This window comes from Rhinoderma darwinii, chromosome 2, assembly GCF_050947455.1.
Source record: "Rhinoderma darwinii isolate aRhiDar2 chromosome 2, aRhiDar2.hap1, whole genome shotgun sequence".
Lineage (NCBI taxonomy): Eukaryota > Metazoa > Chordata > Amphibia > Anura > Rhinodermatidae > Rhinoderma > Rhinoderma darwinii.
This window is the reverse complement of record NC_134688.1, coordinates 414,974,184-414,988,305: the sequence shown is the minus strand read 5'-3', so window position 1 is coordinate 414,988,305 and position 14,122 is coordinate 414,974,184.

Sequence of the window (14,122 nt, the reverse complement as noted above, 5' to 3'; positions counted from 1 at the left end):
TTTATAAAAAGTTCCCTGCCTTTAGCAAATATCTATTAAATATTTAACAAATTAAATTTCCAGTTTATGAATACTTACTAAATGTGTAGGACAGGAAAAATAATCATCTAAATGGAATGACTGTCTTAAAAATCTTTATTCTATTGTTAAAGGGGTATTCCATATGCCATATAGATCTGATAGGTGTGGGTCCCAATTGTATCTGGAGAATGGGGATCCCCGACCCGCCTGATGAGGTAGCCACCAAATCTAGCCAAAGAATAATTTGAGAGGTGGCAGTGCATGGCTCTCTTTATTTGCTTCTATAGAAGTTACAGAAACAGCCTGGAGAGAGAAGGGCCATTCAAGTTTAACTGCATGTTATTTTAATAATTGGTGATCCCTTTTTCACAGACCCTACAATATTAGCAAAGAAGGGTTAGAGGTGTGGTAGTGTTAGCCAGCACTAAAAGGGGGCCCTATCTGTGCTATGGACACCCCTCAGCTTTATGTACGCCCCTGGGTGGGGAATAGCATGGCCATCAAGACCACCTCTTATTCTCGTGACAATCCCTTTTAGACAAGAGGAATGTACAGCCAATGCAAATCAGCAAGTACACAAATATCAGTAACAAAGTGCAAAATATGAATATGTCCTGAAATCATAATACAGGAACACTAGGACAAAGACATATAAATCATAAAAATGGCTTGTGAATGTAAAAAAAATAACGCTGCACCTTCTTCACATCCAATAAGCTAGACACGGAAAAGGTGAAACAGAAAAAGAAGGGAAGGGGGGAAAAAACATAAACAACCCTCCCCCTTAGGAAAGAACACAGATAAGTTCCGTAAGACAGTCTATGTGGACCAGACCACATTGAAACTATTCAAACTATTGTGTTCCTAAGCAACAAGTTCTTTCATGCATATAATATTATTCAGTTCAGATGACCATTTACATAGAGAGGGCACCACAGAGGTCCTCCAGTGTCTGGGGATCACTATTCTGACTGCTGTCGAAAAAAAGCATGTGCAAACGTTTCATCATGTGAGCTAAAGAGCCTGGAGCTAGAGGTAGAATGGTAAACTGATTTTTGGAGTATTGTCAGTCCATCTACCAGAGAACTTATGGTACTCCTACACAGCTCAACGTGGGCCGTGTCAACGAGCGCCGATCAATGAGACAGCTCGATGATCGGTGCTCATTTGCGCATTTTGCACGGAGCTAGTATGCAGATGAGCGCTCGTTACTACGATCGCTTGTCCCCATACATTTCTATCACGTAGGCAGCACATCTCCCTGTTTACACAGGGAGATGTGGTGCCGGTAACGATAATATTTTCGGCATTTAAAACGATACAATCAGCTGATGAACAAGTGTCTGCTCGTTCATTTACTGATTGTTGCACTGTTTACACAGGGAAATTATTGGGAACGATTGGCTGGTGAGGTTTTTTGGAAAAAGCCGAATAGAAACTATGCGGCTGAGCGCTTACACGAGCACTTCTGCCGCTTCATTTTAGCGATTGGTGGGAGTCCCAGTGCTCGGACCCCCGCCAATCAAAACTTCTGACATGTCACTATGACATGTCAGAAGTTTGTTGAACATTTAGTTACCCTTTAAAATAGTTCAAATCTTTCAGTTGCACTACAAAAAGTCTCCATGTAGCCCAGGCCTTTGAAGTAATTACCTGTTCCACTGCCACAGATCCTGAAATTAAAGGGACCTCAGCACTGCTTTAGCGCTGCATCCCCTTCACAGTTTTTCCCTGCACAACCGCCTAGCCACCCTCTGTGCAGCGAAATGCAGCACCAACCTCCACCAATCCTAGCGATATGCTATCACTTTCTGTGATGGAAATAAACCTTTAAGAGATTTAGGCCTCATGCACACGACCGTAGCCATGTGCACGGCCATGATTTTCTGGTCGGCCAGGGGCAGAGTGTCACCCGCAGGACACCCGCAAATCGCGGGCTGTGCACATGGCCGCGGCCATTATTTGCTATGAGCCTGGACCACAGAACACGGCCGTAATAAGACTTGCCCTTTCTTTCTGCGGTCCGGGCTCCTGGGCCATGCAGGGACTGTGGAAACCACGGTCGTGTGCATGGCCCCATAGGATTGAATGGGGCCGCAATTCTCCCGTGGATTTTCGGGGGAATTGCGGCCGCAAAAGCACGTTCGTGTACATGGGGCCTAATAGAGGCAATAATAAAATCAAATCCATAAACAGCAACTTTTTGACAGTTTTTTCTATATAGTATCAGGACATTTTTACTGCACTACAACCGTAAAATAAGTAAAAACAGAAAACGTTTAGTGAAGCTGTATTCAAATGTATTTTTACAAGAGGATATATTTTTGTTGCTACATAGCTAATGTTAATCCAAGGTGCACCTTTCATTTAAATCTTATGTTTGCTCTTATTACTATATTATATCATAAAAGTATATTATTATACAATTGTTATGGCTGATTATGCTAAATTACGAGAAAAAAAAAGTCGAAAAATTTTGAGCGGTGGGGACCTACTTTGCATGTGTATAATGCGTCAGTAATGCACAATTGTTTACTCATCAAATATAGGTTCTTGAGTTAAACATAAATAGCATAGCCAGTGGAACAATGTCATCATCTGTAGTATATGGCACTGTACCAATACATTGTCTGGGACAACCTAGTCCTTATGCACCACATAGGATGTAGCACTGACTGTGTCATTTACATGAAAGGAGCACCAAGCTGAGAAAATAGTCAGTTTGCTAACACAATTAAAATTCATTGCCAGCAACACGAAAACTTGTGGTGCATATAATAATGTATAGAAATAAACTACCAGTATATACTATACAGCAGCTGTATTGATAAGCAGACATTTGCATAATTGAGTCTACATGGGGGGGACCGATTACTGCAATTATGCCAGTTTGCTGTCATGGCGCTCGACAATTTTAGCTTGTGACTGGGGGTGTGGCCTAACATGCAACTGATTTACTAGCATTCAACGCCACTTTCTATGGCATAAAATCCAGTATAACCTGGCATTGTTCAGTATAGTACAGTATATTCCTAATAGGTGTGCATTGTGTTAGTGAATATTGTGCATGGTAGACTAGTTCTGTGGAGTGGCATACCACTCAGTGGTAGGACAGCCTTTGTAAATGTGATTAAAAGACTTTTAAATTTCTTATTGACTTAACCCCCTGCAGCCGTAGTAATTTTTGGGTTTTAATTTTTTTTTATTTTTCCATCATATACAGTGAAGGAAATAAGTATTTGATCCCTTGCTGATTTTGTACGTTTGCCCACTGTCAAAGACATGAACAGTCTAGAATTTTTAGGCTAGGTTAATTTTACCAGTGAGAGATAGATTATATATAAATAAAAAAAAAAAGAAAATCACATAGTCAAAATTATATATATTTATTTGCATTGTGCACAGAGGAATAAGTATTTGATCCCCTACCAACCATTAAGAGTTCAGCCTCCTCCAGACCAGTTACACGCTCCAAATCAACTTGGTGCCTGCATTAAAGACAGCTGACTTACATGGTCACCTGTATAAAAGACTACTGTCCACAGACTCAATTAATCAGTCTGACTCTAACCTCTACAACATGGGCAAGACCAAAGAGCTTTCTAAGGATGTCAGGGACAAGATCATAGACCAGCACAAGGCTGGAATGGGCTGCAAAACCATAAGTAAGACGCTGGGTGAGAAGGAGACAACTGTTGGTGCAATAGTAAGAAAATGGAAGACATACAAAATGACTGTCAATCGACATCGATCTGAGGCTCCATGCAAAATCTCACCTCGTGGGGTATCCTTGATCCTGAGGAAGGTGAGAGCTCAGCCGAAAACTACACGGGGGGAACTTGTTAATGATCTCAAGACAGCTGGGACCACAGTCACCAAGAAAACCATTGGTAACACATTACGCCGTAATGGATTAAAATCCTGCAGTGCCCGCAAGGTCCCCCTGCTCAAGAAGGCACATGTACAGGCCCGTCTGAAGTTTGCAAATGAACATCTGGATGATTCTGAGAGTGATTGGGAGAAGGTGCTGTGGTCAGATGAGACTAAAATTGAGCTCTTTGGCATTAACTCAACTCGCCGTGTTTGGAGGAAGAGAAATGCTGCCTATGACCCAAAGAACACCGTCCCCACTGTCAAGCATGGAGGTGGAAACATTATGTTTTAGGGGTGTTTCTCTGCTAAGGGCACAGGACTACTTCACCGCATCAATGGGAGAATGGATGGAGCTATGTACCGTCAAATCCTGAGTGACAACCTCCTTCACTCCACCAGGACATTAAAAATGACTCGTGGCTGGGTCTTCCAGCACGACAATGACCCAAAACATACAGCCAAGGCAACAAAGGAGTGGCTCAAAAAGAAGCACATTAAGGTCATGGAGTGGCCTAGCCAGTCTCCAGACCTTAATCCCATCGAAAACTTATGGTGGGAGCTGAAGATCCGAGTTGCGAAGCGACAGCCTCGAAATCTTAATGATTTACAGATGATCTGCAAAGAGGAGTGGGCCAAAATTCCATCTAACATGTGTGCAAACCTCATCATCAACTACAAAAAACATCTGACTGCTGTGCTTGCCAACAAGGGTTTTGCCACCAAGTATTAAGTCTTGTTTGCCAAAGGGTTCAAATACTTATTTCTCTGTGCACAATGCAAATAAATATATATAATTTTGACTATGTGATTTTCTGTTTTTTTAAAAAATATAATCTATCTCTCACTGGTAAAATTAACCTAGCCTAAAAATTCTAGACTGTTCATGTCTTTGACAGTGGGCAAACTTACAAAATCAGCAAGGGATCAAATACTTATTTCCTTCACTGTATATTAGTCTCCAAAGGGGACTTGAACAAGTGTCACCGTGCGACCGTGTTACCGCGACCAGTCGCAAAAAATCCAGCACATTTAGATTTCTAGTGACTGTCGGGTCAAAATTGCGGCAAGCTGCGAGTCTCAACGCAGCTACATTCTCTTTAATAACGTTTGCTGCCCCCAGGGGCACACAGCACACTTCGTCATGTATCCGTAGCCTTAAACTGTTAATTAATAGTGCAGTCATTTAACAGAAAAGGACATACCGTAACCATAAAGTTATAGTAAGAATAAAAAATAAATCCAATTATATTTTGATGTTTAGATTTGGCATGCTGACACATTTAAACAGCCACTACCATAGGTGAATTTTCACATGATATGCACATGATAAAGCCCCTATACATATGGTCTGTATGACAGCAAATTGAGTCCCTACTGGCACTCTGCGTTACAATATAGTGCCTCCATACGGCAACAAATTGTGGAGGTATTATCTTCTAGAAAAAATTATTCTAAGAAAAGATCTCCGTAATATGGAAGTCGATAGACATTTTCTTCTTTTGTATTTTTTACGAATCTGAGAGCAAAACCTCCGTATGTCCCCGTATGAGATCAGAGACATACATAGGCTTAGTATTATCTCATAGTTTTTTATGAGTGTCATATCAAGGCTCTGTGTATCTCAGGACTGAGCTGTGATGTGGCAGTGTCCATGATGCCTAAGGCATCAGTACGGGACGGGACAGTAGTTCCACGGAGAGGCAGAGACTCCCAGCGTCGTACATAACTATGATGCTAGGAGCCCGGCTCCCTGCAGAGTGTTCGGTCCGGGACTTGCGGCCGAAATACGTTCCGTCCTTTACGGACCGAACATGCTCGTGTGAATCAAGCCTTGAGGTCATAAACTAACATTTACTAAGACATTTTCCCCGTAGCTACAAAACTGCAGAAAGGGTTACTATAATACACCAAAAGACACCAAAGCATAAAATAATATACAGGTTACATAATAATGGAATTTTTAGGAGCCAGATAACCACAGCATCAGGGTATGTTCCCACGGCTTATTTACGGACGTAATTCGGGCGTTTTTGCCCCGAATTACGTCCGAAATAGCGGCTCCAAAGCGTCGGCAAACATCTGCCCATTCATTTGAATGGGTCTTACGATGTTCTGTGCAGACGGTCATTTTTTTTATGCCCCACTGTCAAAAGGTGGGGCATAAAAAAGACGCCCACGTCAAAGAAGTGCCTGTCAATTCTTCAGACGTAAATGGAGCCGTTTTCCATTGACTCCATGGAAAAACAGCTCCATTTATGTCCGTAATTGACGCAGCGAAAAAGCGCCTCAACATGCCATTACGCCTGAAATTACGGAGCGGTTTTCTCCTGAAAACAGCCCCGTAATTTCAGCCGTAACGGACGCTGCCGTGTGAACATACCCTTAACCCTCCAGTGGATAATCTAGTGGTCTGGAGGGCCAGTCTGGCCCTTTAACTATGCCATATCTACATATAATCATTATTTTAGGAGAGAAAAAAAAATAATCGAGGAAAAATTGGAGTTGTGCCTACAAACATGGATTGTTTTGACAGATATATCTACTTCCAAGTCTTTTTCTAAAGTTATTCATTTGTACTATATATAGATAAATGTTATTTTTCAATATAATGAGTCACATTTCATCATCTGCCAGATGTGTCATTAAAGTGAAAATTCCACAAAATAAGCGAATAATATAATTATTTGTTTACTGGACAGTAGTTACATTCATGCATTTATTTCAGCTTCCTTATATTAACAGCGTCTCCCACAAAGCCTGCAGCATCTTCCTCCTTCAACACAACCCCAGAACCATCCACCCACTCACTCCAGATGGCAAGTCCAGGAAAAGTTTGGAGAAGATGCTGCAGAGAGATATGAGAGAGATGACTCCTATTTCATCTTGATATCATTATTATTATTAGTTTGTCTCTGCAGTTTCATATGTATGTAAAACAGATGAGGTCTGTGAGACGCAGCGATTGACTTATATTCATACAGTGACCTCTACTGTCCAATTTATCCATAGATTAGGCAGAATTATATCCCTGTGATTTATCTCTGGCCCGTGCTTATATAGTCGGATTATTTTATTGAATACATGCAATTAGATCTGTGAACACTGGGAGACTGACCCTTCAGAAATTGGAATTTATTTCAGTCTTTTGTAATGCAAATAACTGAATGCATCATACGTATAATAGAATATTAGAATATCACATGTATTTATTTATGTTGTGTACATTTGATTCATATGTTCTGTATATATTCTTCGTCTTGTTTATAAATATATGTAACTGACTTTTATATAAATGAGGACATATTGGGGACATGCTTGTACACTTTTCATAGCAGATTATTTTTATAAATTGATCCTTAGCTTTTAAGCATACCTAAATGTTCAGGTAATTTTTCAGAATAAGCTGGTCATGAGGAAAACACAATTTTTTGCCATTATATGACTTGTATCCTTCTTTTTTTTTTTGCAGTTTTCCCCTTTGCAGGATCTATCTCTAATTCTCAGTTGTCTCTGAGCTAGTGGGCGGAGCCTAACTGCTATCATGTCTTCTATACACTGTACACATAGAGATAAGAGAACAGGATTCTCCTTTTCTATCTATCACCTATATAGAAGCTGCAGCAGCATGGAGGAGATTATACCGCAGTAATGAGCAGTGTAGCTGAGAATCAAGCACTGGGATGAAATCATACCAGCAGCATGTTTCCTTCTCACTTGACTCCTGCTTCCTTCTCCTGCTCCCCCTCCCCTCTCTATAGACTTGTATGCAGCGTGTCTGTTGCTGATTCACTTTCTCTATGCTCCCTCCTTCTACTCCCCCTCTCTCTCCGTAGACTTCTATATGCAGCGTGTCTGTGTGTGTCCTTTCTCTGCTCCCTCCTCCTGCTTCTCCTCCCCTCTCTATAGACTTGTATAGACAGGCAGTGAGGTGACACAACCCCACTTTCTACAGCTCGTCTCCTCCGCTCTGTAACTAGGGATGGACTTTGCTTTACAACAGGGGGTGGACAGCAGATTACAGGAAGGGAGACACCTAGTGGCAGTATCTTCACACAGAATTTGCATGAATAGAACAACAAAATTTTAATAGTAAGTAAAGTACAAAGTTGATCTCTATCAAGTATATTATTAGATTAGCATAAATTGTCAATTTAAGGTTCATGCACATAGCTGTATCACAGCTCCACACAGGCTCCAGTAATATAGTACCTATAGAAGTCTATGAGTCTCTGAAGCTTTTATAGGCACTGTAGAAGTCTATGAGTTTCTGTATTACGAAGCCATTGGGACTCGGTTTGCCACTGAATGGACTTTGTGCACGGCTGTGTCATATGCATGATTATATGTGATCAAAGTATTAGCATGTTCCTCATCCAACAGTACAAATTGGCATAATATAGGGCTGCATAGAAAGCTTTACAGAAAATTTGTCAATGAATTATTATCAGTTATAACTAGGAAAATCAGGAGAAGGTCTCAGGCCTCATTCACATGGCAGGGTTTCCCGGCCGGGTGCCGGCCGTTCATAAATCGGCCGGCACCCGGCTGCATTAGGAATGATAGACCCCTAATGGGGCTATTCACACGACCGATTTTTTGACGGCCGGGAAATCCGGCCGTCAAAAAATAGGACATGCTCTATCCTCGCCCGGGCACCCGGCCGCCCGGCTCCCATAGAAGTCTATGGGGCCGGGTATTACACGGCCATCACCGGAATGTGTTCCGAGTGATGGCCGGGTTTCCCGGCGCTTGCGCTCTATCTCCTCCTCCTCACAGCGCAGAGTGCATGTGAGGAGGAGGAGTTGATGCCATTCTGACGAATGGCATCGCTGTACACTGTGTTGCAGGGCCGGGGTGTACAGCAGGTGGAGGGAGCGCTGCGCTGGCTCCCTTCCCCTGCTTGTTAAAAGCACCCTGGCTCGGCGACACCTTCGATGGCGCCGCTAGTAGCAGCAGCTGCTGCTGCTGAGGCTGCTACTACTGTAGCGACGCCACTATAGCAGAGCGGGGAGGTATCTCCCCGCTCTGCTATGTGCTAGCCGCACTTTAGCTCCTTGAAGGAGCGGAATCCCCGTGTTTTCGGGGATTCCGCTCCTGGACAGAGCGCTTGATGTCTCTGTCCATATCTGGGCAGTGACATCAGGGGAAACTCCTGAAGCGGAATCCCCGAACACATGGGGATTCCCCTTCAGGAGCTGCCGCTGATGTCACTGTCCGGATCTGCCCGGCCCGGCACGGATGCATAACTTTATGCAAACCGGCCGGGCAAAATGGCCGATTTTACCGGCCGACACACGGGCTCGGGAACGACCCGGTCGTGTGAATCCCGCCTCATACTGCAGAAGATGTGTCTATGCACAACTAAATTTGATAATATTGTTTAATATGGTAATATCTATAGAAACATCTTGTAGGATGTAGCCATCGTATATAACATAAATTGTACCTCCAGTTCTATTAAATTTTTAAGGAATTCTATTATGAGCAATTTACTAATATACTATTAAAGTGGTTATGTGGGGACCAAAAAGTATTAGCAGTGTACTCACTAATATACATTCTGGTCCCCCGTCATGCTGATTATGAGATTTTCATAGATTTTTATAGCGCTGACAGGGTAACGGAAGTCTAGTTGCACAGACATCTTTGATGACGATACGACTCTTCGTCATGTGGCCGACCTAGCTGTATTCTATGTAGTCGCTGTACTACTGCTACTGCTTGTACATAGAGTACAGTGGGGGCCGGTCACATGACGAAGAGTTGTATTGTCCTCAAAGAAGTTTGTGCAACTAGACTTCCCGTCCCTCAGCAGCGCTATAAAAATCAATGAAAATCTCAGAATCAGTGCGACAGGGGACGGAAATGTATATTACGCTATTGATTCCGTCGGAAAAACGGAAACCAGCCGGAATGGTGACGAACGGAAAGCATTAGCGATGTTTCCGTCACCATTGAGATCAATGGTGACTGAAACGGAAGCTGTGCTGTCAGTTTCACTTTCTATTGCGGGGTTCACCCGACGGAACCCTCAGACGGAACCCCGGAACGGAAATGAACGGTGATGTGAACAGGCCCTAATTCCAGTTTATTAAATTAATGCTGGAAAGTGTTCATTATTTAAAGAAAATATCCCATACAGTGATGAGTTTTATTAGTATTTTTCTCTTTTAACACCTTGCAGAGACATGACATTTCCAAGCTGTACATGGCTAACTAGGGGTGTGCTCATTGCCTCAAGAGCGTTCGTGATGAGTCATTTGTCCACCTCAGAAGCCAGCTCTGAAATGACTGCAGCTGCAGAACACTTTGGAAAGCAGACATTTTAATCACTGTAATGCTTTGTGAAGTCGTGCATTAGAAATGAACAATGTTTTGCTGCTCTTGGATGAATGGGAAAATAGGTTTTCCTGACCTACCTATAATTACAGAAGACAATTACCGCTTCATATCTGAGCCAGTAAGACTCATGTGCTCTTTGCAGGCTCGACACTTGCCAGTTTGGTATCGAGTCAACAGAACATAAATGATGCAAACTGAATACTGATGAGGAGTAAGGTCCTGTTCACACTGAGTTTTATGGCGCTGACTTTTTCGCGGAAACCACGTCGGAATCAGCGCCAAAAAACGGCTGAAATTTCCCCCATTGATTTCAATAGGAGGCAGACGCGTTTTGTTTTTCCTGGGCGGGATTTAGCCGTTCGCAGGGTTGGCTCTCCTAACATGTCTGTTATAGTAAAAATTTGTATTTCACATGATTGATGCAGCACTGCTTCATATAACTCTGTGTTGTGCCGTTGCTCTGTTAGGGGGGATTTACACGAGTGTGTGCAAAAAACGCGGCGTTTTGCGTGCGCAAAAGGTACTTCACAGCTCCGTGTGTCATCACATCATTATGACACTCCGTTTGGATGTTTGTAAACAGAAAAGCACGTGGTGCTTTTCTATTTGCAAACATACTTTTGACTGCTGTTGCGCAAATCACGCGCATCCCACGGAAGTGCTTCCGGGTGGTGCGCGTGATTTTCACTCACCCATTGACTTCAATGGGTATGTGATGCGCGAACAACGCAGAAATATAGGACATGTCGTGAGTTTTACGCAACGGACTCACGTTGCGCAAAAATCACGGACTGCCTGCATGGCCCCATAGACTAACATAGGTCCGTACGACACGCGTGAAAATCACGCGCGTTGCACGGACGTATATCACGTTCGTGTAAATCCGCCCTTATAGTGTGGGTCCCTACACTGTCAGCACTGATTGGGCATAGAAAAAATGGCAGTAAATCTTAAAAGACATATTGCAAAATTGGGTACCCTCTATAGTCTGTACCTTGGCTTTAAGTTATATGTATAAAACAGGAGATGTGGGTTTCCCCTTTACAGAATTGAGAAAATCGGCCACATCATAGCTCATGGGCTCCTTTACACATTCTCCTTGCTCACAGGTTTCTTGCAGGATGGGCTGTGGGCGGAGCTTCCTCCTCTGCTCTTGCTCTTCAGCTCTTCTTTCCTCTGTGTGTGTAACGAGGAGCAGAGGCAGAGCCCAGTGGCGCCCCCTACATGCTGGGAGGGTGCAGTTGCACAGGTCGCACACCCCTAAGGCCGGCCCTGGGTACCATGTGATTCTCAGACTTTGGCTATATTCAGACGAGCGTGTACGATTTTCGCACAAAAAAACGCAGCGTTTTTCCTAAATTTCATGTCTGTGTGCATGCGTTTTTCACGTCCGTGCAAGCAATTTTTTTTTCTCTGCTTTTCTATGTAACTGATGCGTGAAACACGGACAGCACACGGATGTTGTCCGTGGTTTTCACACACCCATTCAATGGACGACTAAAAGCGCAAAAATGCTCCAATATAGGACATGAAGTGAGTTTCACGCAACGGACACAACGGAAAACTCACGCATATCTGAATAGCCCGATTGAAATTAATGGGTCCATGTGATGTCAGTTATTTCAACGCACAGCCGACGGACGAGTATTACGCTCGTCTGAATGAGCCCTAAATGATAAGTTCATAGCTGCTATAACACAGCTATTTTCTGGACTGAGCTACCAGAAGAAAGACAATGATAGAGAAGTTCTCTATAAACTTACGTTTTTCTAAAATGTTTTTGTTTTTTTTCAAGGCCCAAACAGTGCAAGTACATAAAAAATAAATTATAGATGTTTCTATAGAAGTAGGTTCATCCTTGTAAGTATTCACACAAACAAGATTAAAACCTATTCTACAGCTTACTCCTACCACCGTAAGGCTATGTTCACATGGAGTATTTTGCCGAGTTTTTTGACACGGAAACCGCGTCGCAAAACTCGGCAAAAACGGCCCGAGAACGCCTCCCATTGATTTCAATGGGAGGCGTCGGCGTCTTTTTCCCGCGAGCAGTAAAACTGCCTCGCGGGAAAAAGAAGCGACATGCCCTATCTTCGGGCACTTCCGCCTCTGACCTCCCATTGACTTCAATGGGAGGCAGAAAAAGCGTATTTCGCGCTGTTTTATGCCCGCGGCGCTCAATGGCCGCGGGCGAAAAACGCCGCGAAAATCGCGTGCAGGGAGAGGAAAATCTGCCTCAAAGTTCCAAACGGAATTTTGAGGCAGATATTCCTCCCCCAAAATACTCCGTGTGAATATAGCCTAATTCTGCAAAACTCTTAGTTTAAAAACGACATTACAAACTGAGTATTTCCTGTGTGGTATCCAGTGTAGTCATGCTGCAGCCTCTCTCATTCAGTCACGCAGCGCTATGAACAGAACTAGAAAAACCAGTGAGGGTCTCAGGATATTTTATGTGTAATACACTGTAAATAAGAACGGAGGATTACATGTGAGTCTGTAAGTGTTCTCCGCAGAATAACGATGGAACTGGAGTTATGGTTCAAGTTGACAATATAGTGATGCATGTTACTGAGGAGAATGAAGTAATCCTCCCGTGTTTGCTCCAGTATGCATGGAAGATGAGAGTCAGAAGCCATTTCTCATGTGTAACGGAGAAGGAAAGCAATGTGGCCTGCACCATGACCTGTATAATAAGAACCGAGATCTCGCCCACCTCCTCATTGCTCTCTCTGCAATAGGTCAGGCTTATCTTGACTCCAATCTCAACCACTTCTTCTCAGTGTTCTGCCATTGATGCTCATTATATTGAACAGACATTGCCAAGCAGGAGCTATCAGCAAATGCAGGAAGAGGTTAAGAATCAAAGAATATGATGTCACTGCTGCTAAAATATTAGTAGAGACGAAAATGTACAGCAAATATGACAAGTGGAAGGATGGAGGTACAGAGGGAAGGAAACATGCTTGTTTTGTGAACAAATGATTTTAGAATAATATAATGTATTTTCTGGACTATTTTCTTTAAATAACTTACACTGTGATCCTCTAAGAGCTTTATCTGTGTTTACTTACAGGGGTGGTCTAGGCAACCCCTATCCATATGCCCTGTTAGGACATATGAATGTAATAGAGGGGGGTCCGATGCTTGGGACCACCCATTTATAAACCTTATATACCTGCACTGCAAACTGAGGCTTTCCCTCTGGAGGACTCATCTCCTTGTTACATACACGGATGGCCCATTGATTTAAATAGGCACCTTGTAATGTTTAAGGAGGGCAATGTTTAAAGGCAGCCGAAGATATCTCTGATCCCACCTGTTTAACCCCTTAGATGCCACGGTCAATAGCGACAGCGGCATCTAAGAGGTTTCAAAGGTAGGGGCTCCCTCTGTCACCTCATCTGCACCCCCATGTGACTCGATCGTGGGCTGGGGATGGTTTCCATGGCAGCTGGGGGCCTAACAAAGGCCCCCAGGTCTGCCTTCAGTGTATTCCTAATAAAATGCCTATTAGTTTTACACTGACAGACATAATACAATGCAATAGAGAAGTATTGCAGTGTAATATAAAAACAATCAAACGATCACATAATGAAGTCCCATAGTGGGACTGAATAAAAAGTAAAAAAAATGTAAATAAAATTACTAATAAAGAAATGAAGAATCCCTAGGCTTAATGCACATGATCGTGCAGTATTTACGGGTAGTAAATACTGCACGGACGGGCCACGGAGTGTAAACCGCATTTGGGGACCATGCTCACAGTAATAAGAATAGGAGCAAGGTCTGTAGATGCAAAAAATAGGACATACAGGACGTAAATATACGGGAAGGTGTCCGTGGCTGATAGAAATGAATGTGTCAGTATTTTATCCACAATTAT